The following is a 19,339-nucleotide window of genomic DNA, read 5'->3' as shown; positions in this document are numbered from 1 at the left end:
GCAACATTTTTGGCATTCACTTCCACAGAGAAGAACATCGCGATCATGGCGTCGCGCATATAATTTTGCATGCCTGTACCATAAATTTAACCTGGTTTGTCCTGAATGGCGAACCAGTCCGTATTAGTGGATTTCCCTTTAGATTGCTGCAGCTACTTTAAAAATTAAAGCCCGTTTAAGTGCGAGTTTAAATACCTGCACTCACATTCATGCAACATTTTTCCCACTTTCTCCTTCATGGAAGTGGAGCACTCACTTTATGAGAAACAATAGCGCACTTAACAAAGGATTCACTGTCATTTAACATTCCATTTTGTTTTCGTATTTTTAATTTGTGAACTCAAGGCATTTTGTTTTAGCGCAACTTGTGTGTTTTTCCTTTGATTCATTATGTTGTTAGAATGATTGGACCAACGCGAGCACAAGCATCCCATTCGAAGTATTTGCATATTTCCCATGTGTGGCGGCGACAGTCCTCAGATAGCAATACTGAGTTTGGGAACTTTGAAGGTAGCCACTTGCTTTTCAATCGCCCATTATTGATTCAGTTGAATACTTGCATACTTTAAATAACCAGCGACTGTTCAAATAGCTCCGCTTGAATGCGAATGAAAATTAATTTCCGATAGAGCATTCGCTTGCAATTACGATTTGAATTATAAAAGTGCTGGGAGATTGCCAATAAAATAGAAGTAAATTAAGTTACGGGAAAGATTTTATTACCGACTTTCTCAATTATCTCCCTTCAACTCTACACAACGATCCCAATACTGCTCCTATGATTGGAAGCACACTTAGTAATCCTCTAGTAGTCCATCAGCAATGCGTTTACAATACGTTTTTCGCCAAAACCTCTTGCACAATGAGCTGTCTCAGTCTATCCCTTAAATTTGCGCGAAATGGATATTTATTGCATTTCGTGAACGGGACACTGCATGGTGAGCAAAGAATTTGTAGAAGTAGAATTTCGAACTGACTCTAACACCGAACTCACGAATATCGTGCAAAGAGTGAGCATCATGAGGCTTCCAGGCGAATTACCAACGGTACTGAATCTTCTAAGTAACGTAATATTTAAGCGGGCTTCAAATATTCACTCACTATTTCATTTGCGGTGACTACCATTCGGAATCGGAGAAAGTTGGTTCAAATCTCCGTGAAACACTAAAATGAAGAAAAAGTTTTATCTAATAGCGGTCGCTCCTCGGCAGGCAATGGCTAACCTCCGAGTATATTTCTGCCATGTCAAAGCTCCTCATAAAAAAAGGTTCTGCCGTTCGAAATCGGCTTAAGACTGTTTTTTTGTTTTTGTTGAGGTGGCACAAAGCATTCAAATCCGAAAAGTGTGGGACTTGCCTTTCGACTCACCCACTAAAAACCCACCCCAGCAAAGCATTCAAATCCGAAAAGTGTGGGACTTGCCTTTCGACTCACCCACTAAAAACCCACCCCAGCTCCGTTTCCCTCTCACCGCGGGACAATCCTTAGGCATGTTTTTGCGGGAGGGGGAGCGGCCTATTGCCAATTCTTGAAAATTTGCGCTGTTGTTCAGCGACGTCAACCGTCAATATCACTTGACGGGAAGGGGAGCGGCCTATTGCCTCTTCATGAAGATCTGCGCTGTTGTTCAGCGCGACACAGTTTGGAGATTACAATACTATTTTTGCCATATTACATACAGCGGACCAATGTTCTTCTGACTCTAACATAATATCCACTAGGTTATAAGCCAAAATTGGCTTCCCCATCCTAGTGCTTAATTTCTCCCTTTCGAACACAAATCGCGGACAGACAAACAAAACATTTTCAGCGCCTTCTACAGCTGGTGCACAATGAGAACAGTACGGGTCGTCTTCGTCCTTAAACCTATATAGATAGGATTTTGAACACCCATGTCAAATAATAGTCTAACTGTCCATGTTTACGGTTAACCCATTTGGCTATTAAGGGAAGCAGACGGTACGCCCAGCGTCCGTTCAGGGACGAACTCCAACTTCCCGGAACGCAAGCCACGCTCTCTTGCTTCCTTGCGTATTGTATGCCGTTGTGAAGTAGCTTTGTTTTGTAACTTTGTAAACTTCAGCGTACTCTTTTGCCATTAAATTTATTGGGACTAATCCTGCAATAACCATAATGGCGTCTTCGGATACCGTTCGAAATGCGCAGCACACTCTGAGGTTCACTCAGTCGATACACTGATTTCATACAACTCACATATGTATGAGCTGCAATTAGTTGCTTCCGCCCTTGCTGGAGCTGGATACAGTTCTGAAGTTCAACCTATGGTCGATTATTACGCCCAGGTATTTAATGAGCGCCTTCGATGCTATGGTATTTTCGCCCACCATAATATTTGCTGACTCCACCTTCTTTCTGCTGCTAATGAGCACTGCTTCCGACTTATGATCCGCAAGAGTTAGACCGTTCTTGCGCAGCCATTCTTTTACCATGCCGACAGCCTGGTTGCCGGTTGCTTCAGCTTGATGGAGTACTTTAGCTTCAACCATAACAGCGATATCGTCAGCAAACCCTATAATTTTTGACCCTGGGGTAAACTGAGACGTAAGACTCCGTCATACATAATAATCCACACAAAGGGCCTAGAACTGTGCCTTGTGGCACTCCCCCAGTTATTTTATATTCCCTAACACCCGCATCGGTGTTATAGCGAAGGGTTCTGTCAGTGAAATAACTGGCGATAATCTTGCGTATATACGTTGGAACCTGGAAGCAATCAAGCGACATCAGGATCTGGTTCCAGTTCGCGGTGTTGAAGGCATTCTTTATAACTAGCGTATAACCACCGAGTTCTTTCGATTGCCTTCTGCGCAATGGTTTTAACCGCAGCTACAGCATCTGTGGTTGAGCGAGCCTTGCGGAATCCGAACTGTGAGGATGATAGACCGCCTGCGTCATGAATGGTAGACTCAAGATGATTAGCAATCAACCGTTCCAGAATTTTGTCTGCGGTGTCGAGCATGCAAAAGGGGCGGTAGCCTGTAGGATCTTCCGCAGGCGTAGACCCTTTTGGAATCAGCACCAGTTTCTGTAACTTTCACTGAGTTGGAAAGGTGCCTTCATTTAGACATGTGTTGTAGAGATCTACAAAAATGTCGGTATGACTTCGAATTGCCACTTTTAGTGCCTCGTTGGGGACTCCGTCTGGGCCAGGAGTTTTATTGTTTTTGATCCGTTTAGTGATCATCAGGAGTTCGTCTTGGTCTGTCAACTGCATGTTTTGGTCGCCTTCGCAACACCTTTCCAAATCGTAGGCTCAGAGAGCATCTTTTAGGGGAAATAATGTTGCAACCACATTACGCAGTATGGCCGGGCATGTTGTTGGGAGTGGCTTGAAAACTTTCAGTTTTTTCATGACTAGCCTATACCCGAGTCTCCAAGGGCTACTATCGACTTCATCACATAGTTGAAGGAAACATTGTCGTTTACTCCCTTTAATTGCCTTTTTCAGGGCCTTCCCTTTTTGCTTATACTGAAGCTGGTTCTCTTGGAAACTGTGCGTATCCCTAGAACGTTGATAAGCTCGCCTTGTTCTGTTCCACCCTCTACGCAATTCCGCAATGTCCGCTGTCCACCAGTAAACGGGTTCACTGTTATGTCTTTTAGGCCTTGTTTTAGACATGGCTGCATCGCATGCTTTTGTTAGGTGCTTCATAGCTTGCATAGCCTTCTCAGTTGCATCCCCAGTGAGTATTACATCTGCCAGCATGACTTTGATAACCTCAGCCTCCATTGAGTCGACCCTGTATCTCGCATCGTACGTATTTGCAAAGATGGTCACTCCGGGTATAATGCTGGCTAACAAACCATTTCGTGGAGCGAACAAGGTTGGGACTCACGAAGGTAAGGTCTATTATCGATCCCGTTCCCACCTTTTAGAATGTCTGCTGGTTTCCTGTGTTCATAAGGACTAACATGGCGAAGGTTTTCAAAAGGACTTGACCTCTTGGACTTGTTCGCGGGCATCCCCAGTTCACAGCCCCAGCTACGACCACAGGTATATGGTCTTTAATATCTTGGGCGAGATTCTCTAGCATGCTGGTAGCTTCAGACAGAGTTAAGCTGGGTGGTAGGTAGCAGCTATAGACGTATGTATCCCCAACACGCGCTCGTACAAATCCGCGAGCTGCCTTCGCGCTCATAAGTCGGGAGCTATTTGTCCCACAGTTCCAGATTGACGACTTGCCAGTAATATCAAAAGCCCAGCCATTACCTTCTAGGTGTTTATAGGGTTCACTGAGTATAGCAACATCTATTTTATGCTCCCGTATAGACTGCATGAGTAGGTCTTGAGCGCTTTCGCAATGGTTAAGGTTTAGTTGCAAGATCTTCATTTCTGCCGGATTTCTTTCGGAGCTCTCTGGTATTCTGGGCACTTGTTGCAGTTTTTGGCCTGATGTTCTTTGTTGTCGCATTTAAAGCAGACACTAGTGTAGTCAGCTGGGCTTTTGCAACTTCCTGCTATATGCCCAGGCTTAAAATGGCAAACCTCCAAGTGTATGTCTGCCATGAAAAAGCTCCTCATAAAAATATTTGCCGTTCGGAGTCGGCTTAAAACTGTAGGTCCCTCCATTTGTGGAACAACTTCAAGACGCATGCCAAAAATAGGAGGAGCTCGGCCAAGCAGCCAAAAAGGGGTATAAACGTCAATTATATATATATAAAGGGTGATCAATTTACAGGTATCGGATTTTAAACTGAAATAAACCAACGAAAATCAAAAATTATTGGATAATCTTAATTATCTTAATTATTTGTGTGTAAAACATTCATGACATTTCTTTTTTAAAGATAATCCCTTTCAAATGTTGGCCGCAACTGCGCCTTAATTCGGCCATCCGTAAACACCAATTTTGAATGGCTCGCCGGAGAACTTCGGTCGATATGTCGTGAATAACTTTAGTAATGTTGGCTTTTAATGTCTCAATCGAAGGTGGTTTATCCACAAAACATTTAGACCCGCACAAATAAAAGTCTAAAGGTGTGATATCACACGATCTTGGCGACCAATCCACTTGTCTGAGGCGAGAAAAAATTTCTCATGGGCTGTATGGCAAGTGGCACCCTTTTTTGGAACCAAATGTTGTGGAGATCAGGTGCTCAATATCCGGCATCAAAAAGTCGTTTATCATGACGCGATTCACTGTTACATTGGGGCCAGTCTCGTCTGGCCAAAAGGTTACTTTCAATGGATGTAATGGCTGTTCTTGAAAGGCTTTGGATTGCTCTTCAGCCCAAATACGGCAATTTTGCTTATTAAGCCAAAAATGGGCCTCATCGCTGAACAAAATTATTGGCCTGAGCGCGCGATGGACACTTTTCACAGAGCGTCGATTTTGGTAATATACATACATAATTGTACGATTTGTAAAAGTTGTTGAGGCGTAAGTGACGAAATGTCAATGAATACTGAAAAAAGGTATGTATTTAGTTTGACAGTAGTCACGCGTGATTTGTCGAAAAAACCCCTATTGGGAAAAGTACCTCCAATCTGGTCACCCTTTGTTTGAATGAATTAGTAATAAACCGGAAGTCAAACATTGGAATTTTATATCCCTCTTTTGAAGTACAGAAGCCGACCGCCAACGCGCAATATGCTGCGCAGCAAATTATAAGCCACACATGCCGTCTGATACACAAACAAATAGAAGCATAACCATTTATATAAACGCATGTAAATCTACGCGGTGTGCTTTATCAGTGCATAAAATTGCATAATGCAACGTGCTTGCGTTCTTTTGTGCTTTGTTCATCGAAGGTGCAGCAGACATGTGACTTGTTTTTCATCGCTGAGATAACAACTGTTGCTAGCATCGCTGTTGCTGTAGGTTTGTGTAGCATTTCTCCTGTAACCTCTTTCACCACTTTGCCGCTGCGTTTGCTGCTCCTGCCTAGTAAAGGCATAATTATGCGCTTTTAAGCAGCCGTGCTCCGCCGTTTCAAAGCAGTAGGCGGCATACAAAGAAGTGAAAAGGATTTTCTCCCTTTCTGAGTTTGTGTTACATGGTTGAAAAGATGACGAAGGGGTGCGGCTAATTTCTTTAAATACAACAGAGCTCTGTCGCATGGTGATGTGAGCTTGTGATATTAAAGCATACGACGATGTTTGCATTGTCTACTTTTAGGAGCTGGAGCTAATTACGAACGTTTGCTGCCGACAATGCAGAAAGATAAAATTGCAGAATGAAAAATTGAGCGTAGGGATTCAATGCGAAAATAATGAAAGGCAGAGGAAATAAGCTTGGAAAAGTGCATGAAGTCGTTATTTAGGCCAATTTAAAAATGTACGTGCTTTTGCGCTTACATATCATACATACATAGACAATGATATTTCAGGCATGCGATTTCTATTGGCACCCATTGACCGTGGCTAAGTAAAAAGAAAACACACACTTTTCTATAAAAAAATGTCCCTTTCCTACGTTGTTCCAAACATTTTCCTGGGCTGAGGCAGCAATACACAAAATAGAGCAAGAACCGAGCGTTTGGAATTGTTTGTTGGATGTTTTTTTCTATTCTGATCCATAGCTATTGAGTCCGATTGGTAGCAAGAGACCCACTAATGTATGTAAATGAGACTCATTCTTCAATTTCTTGCTCTATGGTTTCTTAGCGATCTAAACCGCTATATGAACATTTTAATTAAAGTAAAGCATTATATTTGTCTTTGGTGATATTTTTCCCATTTTGAAGTTTTGCTTAAATATTAACTATTGAGCCTTTTTTGGAGCTGGTGGGAGGAAGGAGCTCGCTTTCAAATAAGTTTCCTAGAAAAGTACTAAAAGCTATGAAAGGTTGAAAAAACTTAGATCCATTACGCAAATTAACTAAGGTCAGTTACCTGGAGCGTTCAGCAGGTTTTGGGGTAGCTAGCGGAGGGAGAAGAGATGTAACACCTTAACACGTTTGCGCACTAGCCTAGTGCTCGCTGAGCCCATATTTCCAGTAGCAGACCACAGGCTCTCAGGGGAACCCCATTCCTCTTATTTTGCGATGAAACCGTTTCCAGGGTTCCCTGCCTAGCCAGCTCATCAGTCCAGCAGTTTCCTTCTATGCTGCTGTGACCAGGAACCCAAATGAGCCTAAAATCGAAGTATTTCGATACAATCGAGAGAGAAGTCAGGCATTCCCCGACTGTTTTTGAACACACAAACAACGAGCCCAAGGCCCTAATTGCCGCTTGGCTGTCGGAGTAGATATTTACATCCAACATGCAACCAATCTACTGCTTCCTTAATTGCGGCTACTTCCACTTGGAAAACACTACAGTGGTCTGGAAGCTTAAATTTTAGCTTGATGGGGAGCTCCTCCCCCAACAACTCTAAAATGCGATAGAGCGGTAAAGATATGACAAACCTAAAACCTACGTACATGTATTAACAAAATTTTAGTTTTGTCGTAAAGAATCCGCAGTTACATCCACCATTACTTTAGTAGATCAGCAGACACAGCTTCTGAGTTCTTTCACCATGATGAAAAGAACTTTAAATCAGTCTCGTTACAATCTAAAAACATCAATGTCTTGAAGGGTAACCAAGCAATGATTATATTCGAATAATTCGGTTTCCTTGGGGACACCACCACTACCATACTGATATCAATATACGTTGCTGGTGCCCATAGCAGGGTAGGAGCGAATAACTAAAAATCAATTGGTTACATTGTGACAGATACATTTTTGATGACCAGATCGTACGCGTCTTAGATTGACTAGGATCACGTTTTTGTTTCAGCGCAGAACCGCACATATCTCTCATCAGTAAAAATATACATATGTATATGCGAGCAATGAGAGAAAAAATATATATTGTGTTATTAATACCGTTCTGGAGGAAGATATGTCGCTCTGATTACTTAATCTTATAGTAAAATTGCCTCCTTCTATGGAGCAACATCAAGACGCACACCACAATAAGGAGGCGGAGCCAAACCCCCAAAACAGGGTGTACGCGCCAATTATATATAATAAATATATACATATATAGTAAAATTGCTGGCGTAAATTGTCATTATTATCTGCCATTATAATCTTTCGTAAATTCTTTGAGAAAGCTGAAAGAAAGCTGATGGCATAAAAACTGAATGAGAAAAACAGTCAGCACCTTAAGACTTGGCTGACATGTTAAGTTTGAGGACCTTTAGGAGTTCGTCTGCCTGGGAAGCGCCATTGCAGCCCAAAATAATGTAAGCCCCGAATTCCAATGAAGACTCACACTTTCTACTACTTGTCGAACTTGATTTCGACTGAGTGGCCAATTGAGCATTAAAATGTTTTCGCGAAAGACAAAAAATAACATTAGAAATACTGTTAGACATTTCCGGTTGGATGTGATCGATGGCTGCTGGTGATAGGAAAGGATGGGGAGGTTTCCTCTGCATTGGAAGGATCACTTGGATCATTGGATAATCACTTGAGCTCAATTAGCACTTCTAATTAATGTCAGCTTTCTGAACACGGTCATAATCGCTTAGGCTCTTATATTAACAATCAAGAAGAAGAAGAAGCCGACCGAAGATTATCATTAGCATCTTCGTATATTGTGCTTTAAAGCGTTGGGCTAATATAGAAATTTCCAAATTATTAATTGTTTTTGCGCCTAAAAGAAAGAGACGGTAGGCAAATTATGATTTTTGGCGACCTGAGCTACTTAATGTATAAAAAAAGTGTAGTTTTTTTAGATTTCTCTTCAAAATTGTTTTCCACGCCTACTTCTCTCGAAAATATTCATCCTTTTTAAAGTGGATGGTCAATATCTTTCCTTTTAAAGCATTCCTCACAAACCGAGTGGAGTGAGCTCCCAAATCGTTTGCCGGACAGTGTAAGGGTTCGTGTTAGGTGTTTGACCGAGCTTCTCCTCCTATTTGTGGTGTTCGTGACAGTAGCGTGGATAGGGAGGGGATTTAGGGGATATATCCCCCCCATAGGAGTTGGTCATATATATATAATTATATATGTATATGTACATATATTTTCAAGGCTAGTCTTGAAATAATGAGAGCAAAAAAGGATTCTACTAGCCTTTTTACATAATAGGATGTGTCAATATCAATAGCAGTTGTATTAAGTGTAACAGTTACGGTTTTTTGAAACTAATGAGTGAGGTAGGCATGTAAGTAGGTAGGTAAGATGGCAAGAGTACCCCAGGCACACTACAAGTAGCACTTACGTGCCGTTTTGATACCATAATGTGGACCACTACCTGTGAAAGGATTTAGGGAGGAGAGAAAACCGTCTACAGCCATTCAGTGCTGTTGATGTAGCGGAGGAGAGAAAAGGGATCTAGGCTGGAGAATTTCATCAAGTCATCCCCAAAGGGGAAGCTAAGCTCAAGCGCCTAGCCGCCAGAGCCGGACATTTGCAGAGAAAGTGTTCCACAGTCTCTTTCTCTGCAGGATCCCCACAGCAATGGGGGTTGTACGGAATTCCAAGCTTCTCTGCATGAGTGTCGATCACCCAGTGACCAGTGTCACCGCAATGAGTTTGGAAATTGAATGGCGGGGGACTTCCATCACCTTAAGCGTTCTGTTAATATCGTATTGAGGCCATAGTGCTTTTGAAATGGCACATGATGAGACAGACCTCCATCTGTCTTGCGCTTTTCTTAGAAAGAAGTTGTGTAGTTTCCCTTTAACGACGGCCAAGGGGATACCGATGTCTGAGAAGGGGGCAGCTGGATCCGGTTCTGCCACCCCCTTCCTGGCAAGCACATCGGCAATTGCCCAGGAACCCAGATGAGGGAAATGTTTCCTGCACGTTCGAGACGTTTGAGTTCCTCCTTACAGGAGTTCACGAGAAGAGAGCTGCAATACGGCGACGACAGTGCCTTGGTTGCAGCTTGGCTATCGGAAAAAATATTAATGTCTCTCTCCCAACAGCGATCCCGAAGCATTTTGCATGCCTGCAGGATCGCGAAGACCTCTGCTTGAAAGACGCTGCTTGTCTCCGGCAGTTTAAAGGACACCGAAATGCTGGCTGATTTAGAGTAGACCCCCGCTCCCACTCCAGACTCCATTTTGGATCCGTCAGTGAAAACAGAGGCATCTATATCCGCACCAACTCTCCCCTCTTTCCAATCTTGCCTGCTCGGAAAGATAGCCCTAGCATAACCCTCAAAGCACAATTTGCGGATGGAGAGGTCAGTGCGAATAACAGAGAAGGAAGGGGAGATCTGCTTCAAGATGCTACTATGTCCTACAGGAAGTTGTCTCCAAAGGCCAATCTCCTTCAGCCTAATAGCACTCTAAGCAGCAATGGATTTAACCTGCAGATCCACAGGAATTAAGTGGAGAATAACGTTGAGCGCAGCGGTGGGACATGTTCCACAGGCACCAGTGATGCCCACACATGCAGTTCTCTGCACTCTCTCTAATTTAGTGGTGTTGTAGCCCTTCTGAAGAGCTACCCACCAAACTAGGCAACCGTATGTCAAAATTGGCAGAACCACTAAGTTGTACATCCAAAGTACGACACGTGGCTTGAGATAGTGAGTGAGATTACGATTATAATTTGCGAGATTACTCCAAAGCACCGTGACCCCGCTATGACAAATGCATATAATATAATTTTTAAAGCTGAAACAGCCAATTAACATGATCCCGTAATGAAAACTCATAGCGGGTTTTTGAATAAATTTTGCTCGCGGAGAGCGAGATTCGCCGGGCCAAAAATGCTAGATTAAACTGTTGGATTATTGGATGTAAGTATAGTATAGTGTATTTCCCATGCATGTTTTTTATGCAACATTCAATTCTACTACGAAAGTGATTTTGAATGATAAATTCAGTATTACTGTAATAGCACATTCATATTCACTGGCGAAATACTAAACGTAAATGATATTTGTAAAATTAATGTAAAAGGATACCATTTTCAAAATGCTGTGATTATTACATACATGAACTTCCTCAGCACACAATATTCCTTTTAATTTCTGTGTACGAATATTTATAACAAAAACTGTACGACTGTAATGTATTCAAATTTCAAATATGTCGGTAAAATCTAATCGGGAGCGTGATAGGTATCGACTAAGCAAAAGCCTATAGTATCAGCTGATAAATGCATTCACTTTGACAGTTCCTTCAATATTTTTTTCTGTTCTTCGTATTCTTTTTCCTGAAAAGCTGACAAACTTTTTCCAAAAATGAGACGATTTCTCGTGCCAATTAAACGACATTGTAAGTCTGCGGATAGTGATAAGAACAATAATTCAGATTCGTATTCTGGAACACTCGCAAAAAAGGCTATTCATCCTGCTCAAGATGTTTGCAACACGAATGAACAAAGTGATATCAGCGAGACTTGTAACACCAGCAAAAATATTAATAAATATGTGTCTGTAGAGCAGTGTTGCCATTTTGGTGATTTTGGAGCTAGATTTAGCTCTTTTTTTTTTAAATTGCTCCAAAAATTTGGATTTAGCTCCTAGCTCTTTTTTTAGCTCTTTTTAAAATGAAATAGTTCTTTTTAGCTACAAATATTTTAAATATTTAAACAAAATAATTTACTACTCTTTGTACTTAAATTAATTCGACGTGTTTTTTTTGTTGCCGTGTGGTAACTCCTGTAGCCATGAACGATTTCTATGTTCTATAATCGATTAGTTTCAAAAGTATCATACCTAATACTATTGGCGCATTTTCACTTAAAAACGCGCAATGGGGAGGTAAGCCTTTTTTTTATTTTTCTAATTAATAATACTTTAAGATCACTTTTTACTTATGCAGATTTATAAGCAAAAGACTGCCGACTGCCGCCAATGAGGGTTCTGACCATGAATGTTTGGCAAAGCAAATAAGCTAAAATTTTTGTTATTTTGTTTAATATAAAAATAACCTCTTTAATGCTTATAGGAAGTACGAGCAAAAACCGCGATCTACATGGCTTCAAGACAAAAGATTCAGGAAGTGGTTGATCGAGACCGGAAAAGGTTTGCAATGTAAGTACTGCCACTACAGCTTGAAATCCAAATTACACGGCCTTATTCGTCACGCTGCCACAAGCAAGCACATAAATGCAGCTTCGCCATTTATGTCGGGCTCTCAGCCGACAGTTTCATTTATAAAAAAGCAAGAAATGGAAGTACACAGAGCGGAATTGGCCAATGCGTTATTCATCGGAGTACACACTTCAATTAGAGTGGTTGACCACCTAACCATTTTGCAAAGCGGGATATTTTCGGATAGCAAAGCTGCACCCAATTTGAAGCTACGAAGATCAAAGTGTAGCGCTATACTTAAAAATGTGCTAAGTCCCTATTTTAAAAGTTTGCTAATGGCTGATCTCAAAGATAATAAATTTAGTCTAATTATCGACGAAGCAACAGACATAACTACAAAAAAATATGTGGGCATTGTAGTCAGATACTACAGTAACTCATCGAAAGTTTTCGTTAATACTTTTTTTAAAACTCGCGGAGTTGGAAAAGTGCACGGCGGATGGCATTGTGTTAGCCATTTCCAATACATTAAAGGAATTTAATTTAAGTTTTGAAAACATGGTGTGTGTAGGAACAGATAATGCTAGCGTTATGGTTGGGGTTAATAACGGAGTCATTACTCGACTGAAGGAATTCAATGCCAATATCAAACTCGTTCCTTGCATTTGTCACTCAATACAACTAGCTGTTTGTGCGGCTTCGAAATGTATGCCAAATGAAATCGAATTTATAATTTCCGAAACCTACAACTGGTTTTCAAAATCTTCGCTGCGACAAGCACAATGATGATATTGTAGAAGATTTTTGTGGTGATGAAGAATTTGATATATTTTGATATATTTAAATTGATATGTTATATCGTTACACTTTATTTAAAAAAAAAATAAGAAATGTATTTTTTTCATTGTTTTCCATACATAAATGTGTTCCTAATGAATTCTCTAAAGTATAAGATTTATTTAATGTGATGTTTAATAGACTATTTTTTTTTTGTTTCTGCTTTTGCAAATAAATGAATATATGAACTTTTTCATATATTGTTATTACTGAATTGTTTAAAAATAATTTTAATTTTTGTAAAAAAATAAAATATGTGAATATATAAATGTGAAATATAATAAAAGTCACTGAAAAAATTTTAGCTCTTTTATTAGCTCCAAAAAAAATTTTTGGCTCTTTTTAGCTCTTTTTTTTGACAAATTTAGCTCCAACAGCAAATTTTTTCTGGCAACACTGCTGTAGAGGTTGTCAACAAGAACGATGTTGGAAATTTCGTAAATATTGCACTCACTGACTTGCAAAGGCTAGATTTATTGACAAAAGTTTGGAAGCCTCCTGCAAATTATGTTTTTACGTTACTGGAAAAATTCAGGACTCGAAAATTGAGATTCTATTATAACTGGCTTGCATACTCCGAATTACATGGTGCGGCTTATTGTGTTCCATGTGTGGCATTTGCAACGACTGGTGGAAGAGGATCACAAGATTTGGGACAGATAGTTGTCAAAAAATTCGACAACTAGAAAAATGCAAAACGAGTTAGTGAAAAAGTCTATTTATTGATTTCTTAACATTTTAAACGAAATCTAGGCAAATCGGGGTTGATCGGGGTACCAGTGAGTGTCTTTAGAAGAACAAAATTGGCCGCGACACCAAAATGCGCCACGCAAGAAGTTGGCATTAGCATGGGCAATTTCCCGTGCGAACTGTCAGTCGTATGTAAACAGACGCCTGGAGGCCGCGAAGACTATTGTGAAAAACGATTTACCTTGTATCACGCGTACGTTCAAGATTCTGCACATATTGTATAATAAATAGAAAAATTTCACAGTAATGCACGAATTTATCACTGACAAACTTTATCAGGAAAGCTCACACTAACATCACTTTTTTCCATCACTTCTTTGACAAACTAATCATTTTTATACAAATTGATTCGGCACATATTCTATTTGAGAATGAATTTTGTGAAGCGTGATAGCCAATATTCATGTGATCGAATTATCGCTATGAAAATAAAAATATTTATAAGGCATACAATGACCACGCACTGACATCTTGCCACGGTAAAGCAGTCGATTGTAGTTTTCTGCATATTATGCAAAATTAAGAACGATCCAATGAAAATTTGATCGATCAGTCCCGTTTACAACAAATACAAAAAAAAACACAGAAAAATAATCACTCCCGCTATTGAAACAATTATTGTACTCGGGCGGCAAGAGTTGGGTCTTTGAGGATATAGTGGAAAAATTGTTATCAAGGATGACTTTACTGGTATGAATGAAGGAAATTTTTGAGCTATGTTAAAACTGCGGGCTATGGGAGATCCATTTAAAAAAAAAAAAACATTTAGAAAGCTCGGGAAAACGTGATAAATATACGAGTCCAACTGTAGAAAATGAAATCATCGATGCTTGTTATAAAATTTTGCCTGATAAGGTCATTGCGAAAATCAAACCCGCCAAGGTTTATTCAGTTCTAGTCGATGAGACTCGAGATGTTTCTACAATCGACATAAGTATGGCTGATGACGAAAAATATCTTGTACACGAGGATTTCTTGAAATTTGTTCCAACAGCATCAACTACAGGTACCTGTTTAACCTTTACTTACTTGAAGATTATTTATCTTTGTCAAATATTAAAGAAAATAGAGTCTTATGTTATTAAGATTGTCTATCAAATGTTTACATTCTAGTGCTTCGTAATATTATGTGCGATTATTATTGAATGAAACCTTAATCATCCAACGCTGACTAAAAACACTCTTTTGTGTGCATTTATGTAGGTGATAATCTTGCCAATATTATAGTGGAAAATCTGGAACAGAGCAAGCTTGACGTTTCAAACTTAGTCGGACAGGGGTACGCAAGCAAGCAATATGTCAGGTAAATTCAACGATTTTCAGGCGATTATTCGAGAGAATATCCATTGCTCTACATATCCATTGTGTTGCTCACGCTCACAATCTTGCTACATATATCTGCAACTAGCATCGTTCCAGCTATAAGAGATTGCCTAAGCAGTATAGAAACTGTTTATGTGTTTTTAGCAGTCCCAAAAGCATTCCGATTTTAGAAAAAACAATCTATGAATCAGGTGAAAGTACTAGGACAAAAAAGTTGAAAAGATTTAATCTTACTCGATGGGTATCAAAATATGGGGCTGTGATAGGGATGATCGATGTTAGAAAAACATCGATGTCATAATCGAAATCACATAAATAAAATTAAAAAAAAAAAAACAAATTAAATTTTAAAGTAAACAGAAGAAAATAAAATATAGTTTAAAGAAACTGAAAATGTATATATAAAACACAAATAAGATCAAAAAGATACACAACTAAAAATAACATAAATACAGTAAAATCGTTCGAAATTTATTAAGAAACAGAAGATCAAATTATTACAAATTCCAATATTTTTTATCCACTGACTGAAGGAAAAGTAATTTTGATAGAGAAGAACCTTTCAATCTATTTCTTTGCTGGTAAAGAGTATAGCCAGCTTTTGAAAACAGTCTTTCGGATGGCGTTGATGTAGCGATAGTAATCAAATATTTCACTACTTTTTTTTTAATTTCGGATAAGTGGAACCGATGGCATTATTCCAAACTTGGATAGGATCTTGTTTGAGATCAGATACTGGATGAGATCAAATGAGTAAATTATAACAGCCAACGCACGCACAACATAAATATTTATCAACAAACAACAAACGAAAACGAAACGAACAGAAAAGAGGCTCTCTCTCTGTTTTCTGTTCTCTCTCAGAGAGCGTGAGCGCGAGCGAGACGACGAAGAACGTCAACGAAGGAAGGGAACAACCCGTGCGCAGTGCGCACTCGCTCTACTCGCTTGATACTGTGGATGTAAGTTAACATCGATATTCGATGATCGATTCCGTTAACATCGATGTTACGATATTTTTCGTATGTTGTTTGATGTTCAACATGTTCGATGTTTTAGCATCGATGTTTTTGCTTTCAACATCGATGATCATCGATGAGCTGTTTGCGTATGTGTATGGAACTTTAGAGAACCTCAGAATTGATGAAAAAGATGCGAAAATGCTAAAAAATGCCATGGATTTTGAATTTGTCATCAGCTTACGTTCTGTTATCAAGATCTATCAGCTTTCTTTACCTTTGAGTCGAGAATTTCAGAAAATCAATTTAGATTTAGTTCAAGCTGTAGACCTGACCAAAGATTTACGCGCTGAACTCATGAAAATACGTTCTGAAGATTCTGAATTTTCTGAAATTTACAAAGGTTCGACAGAATTAGCAGAATCCCTTGAAATTGAAGTGAAAAATAAGAGGATAGTGGGGAGATAGAAGCATCGTGGAAACCATCAAGTAAGCTGTACGGAAGACTATTCTCATGTGTCTGTATTCAATTCGTTTTTGGACTTTTACAGCACGGATCTTGAAAAAAGATTCACCAGTCACGAAAATATTCTTAAGGGATTCATGGCACTCTTTTAACACGAACCTCCCAAAGTTGACGAACTGTCCGGAGAAAACTGTAGAGTTTTACCAAGAGTTCCTCACAGCGGAATTAACGGAAGTACTTGCGGAGTTAAAAATGTGGAGAAGATATCTGACCACTCAACGCAACGTTTAGCCGTTGAATGCATTGTATCATTCCCCTGGTGAAAATTTTCGTAACATCAACATTTTACTGAAGATTTTAGCAACTTTACCTGTATCGACTTCGACTCCAGAGAGAACCTTCTCCTGTCTGAAAAGAATGAAGACTATTCAAAGAAACAAAATTGGAGAAGTATTATAATTTTTGAAACTTTTTATATACTGTCTTTTCAAAAAACGTTCGACTGACATTAATCTTTTCCGTTGTATTAGGATCGCTTAAATGGATTGGCAGCTCTTTGATTCTCACTGATGAGATATCTAAGAAACCTCGCAGGCTAGATTTCGTTCTGTACTAAATCTACAAGCATGTTGTTTTATTTACATGTGTACATTATTACTATTAAAATAAAATAATATTTTTTAATGATCAACTGAACTTACTTTCCAATAATTCACTACGTACAATGTACTATGGAAACTAGGATTCTCATACCTTATCAAAAATTATAATCGATGTCAATTTTTCAAAGGGTGCTATTTCTATTAACATCTAACAACGAGTCACCCAATTAATACTACCAGTAACGAGCTTATCCGTCATTCTAAGCACCTTAGGTCGCGACTTTATCAAACGCCCCTCGTTATTGCCCAAAAACTACGCTTAACACGCTTGAACATTCATAACAGCTCATTTAGAGAAAAAACAAACAAATCACAGACGGTCGAGACATGTGTTCAAAACGGCATCAGACGGTATAATATTACCGCAACATATTATTTGCTGCAGATGCAAAAGAAACCTCGATCCATACGCCCATGTGAGAGGAACCTGAGAGCATGCCACACATACCACTGGTATGACGGCACACAGGCATTACAAGACGAGCCTATAGCATGAAGCTGGCTACAAATATGGTGGACCCAGACGTGGGTGAATAGATTGGCCCATTTAATGGACACCGTTCTGGGCCTTCCCGAAGTAATGCAAGGTAGATCCGGGAAGGGAGTCTCCCCAGAAGAGAAGGAGGGATTGTTTTAGTGGCGGTCGCTGTAAGTGCGAAGGCATTTTGAACCCTCCTTACCCACCACAAAAAAAAAAAACAAAAAAAAACTCACTTTTGGGTTGTTCATCTAGGAGGATAACGACAATAAAAGTCTCATATAAGCCTACGCTTATCCAAAGCCTGGGAAAACCCCCCTTGACATTGCCATCACAAAGTGCAAAGAGTGTCAAACGCCTGATCAATCATCAGAACCATGCAAATGGTTTTTTATTTGTTACCGCGGCTACATCAAATACAAAATCTCCAGCTGTCATTCACTATTCACCTCGCCACGCAGTCTCATATGGCGTGTCACCCAATCAGCTGCAGTACTACCCCCATGATGTGACCACAATTATGCCTCATACTTATTCATTATTAATCGCATAGAAAATGTCAACACACACATGAAAACACATGAATGGAAATCGAGATGAAAAGAAGTAACCGCAATTATTTTATGAATCCATGAAGTCGTGAAATGAGAATATATGCACATATGTACATATGTATGTGAGTACAGAGGCTGAAGGCAGATGTTAGTTTTTCACAATCGTGTATAAATAAATATGTATAGTACACATCCACATACAAGTTGCATTGTCATTGAACACCGCAAAACATTTCCGACATTCCTGTGACGCATTTGCCAGTCTTATCTCAAACTCAACTCAGGTGGCCTGGGTCAGGTTGAGTTGATGTGACATTGCGACACCGCAATGAAGGTAGAATGGATCCCACCACCATACAGTGGCAACTTTTGCGATTATCAAAGTGACAGACGTGATGCCGCTCATTCACACAGCCACTCACTCATTCGTTGGCTGGCTGTACAATTCTCACGCGGCGTGCAAAGATGGGCATACGCATACCCAACAGCAAGAATGCATCCTGAGGCACATATAGCATTTCTGTTTGCGATCAGATCTTATTACCACACAATTCAAAGTGAGCAGCTACTTGAAGCGTGCGTTTTAACGAAATTGTTGTTGCCATCAGGGTGGTCGCCATAATTGGCACTACAGCTGTCGTGATCCTTTCCAGGTTAGATTTGCTTTTTATTCTTGTGAGCCGGGTGGAGTAAAATTACGAAGGCTGAGTGGTAATTTCGTGCATTGTAAAGTGTTTTAACGTAGGTGGTTGCAAGCCTAGTACAAAAGCCTTCTCTGAGCAGCTTGATTTGGTGAAATACATTTGCAATATACTTCTACACTGCTACACTTATTCCGCGGCCGCCGTTGCCGTGTGAGTTTGTGGTAGAGCTCGGGTTCAAAACCCGTTGTCCTCAATGATTGCAATGGCGGGTCATATCCTCACCTCATGGGTTGTGCCCTGTTATAATACCGACCTTCAACCGAACGCCTTTTCTAACAAGTTTCAAAAGAAAGTTCGACAGTTGGAAGTTTCGTTCGAGCTTGTCACAAAACACCTTACAGTAAATTGCATACATAACCTCTGATCCAATTCTTTATTCCTGTAGAACTAATTCCGATTATTGGCTCTGGTCCCTGTGGGGTAACCGCTGGTCCCTAGTTGGACAATACATCAGCGATTTCATGTTCTTGAAGACCACGGTGTCCTGTGAGCTTTGCTTTCGCCAGGTCCTTCAGTGCAACCTGACTGCCACTAAAGATCAATCCAATCCGTTTTCCGCTCCATCTCTTCTCAATTACACTGTGGTACAAAAAAAAAAGTTGCAAAAAAACTTTGGATCGGACATGGTGAGGGTTGTAGCTTATGAAAA

At 39.9% G+C, this 19,339-nt stretch overlaps 1 long non-coding RNA gene across 1 annotated transcript; it reads left to right on the top strand.

The window, feature by feature from the left end:
• The first annotated feature begins 16,054 nt into the window (after window positions 1-16,054).
• LOC129240117 (uncharacterized) lies at window positions 16,055-16,884 on the top strand. Its single transcript, XR_008582032.1, has 3 exons — window positions 16,055-16,315; window positions 16,378-16,742; window positions 16,823-16,884. It is a non-coding gene; the product is annotated as an uncharacterized LOC129240117 (long non-coding RNA).
• Window positions 16,885-19,339: the final 2,455 nt, after the last annotated feature.

The sequence above is a fragment of the Anastrepha obliqua genome, chromosome 3 (genome assembly GCF_027943255.1).
Source record: "Anastrepha obliqua isolate idAnaObli1 chromosome 3, idAnaObli1_1.0, whole genome shotgun sequence".
Classification (NCBI taxonomy): domain Eukaryota; kingdom Metazoa; phylum Arthropoda; class Insecta; order Diptera; family Tephritidae; genus Anastrepha; species Anastrepha obliqua.
Note: the sequence above shows the minus strand (reverse complement) of the source record. Positions and strands in the feature narration are given on the sequence as shown.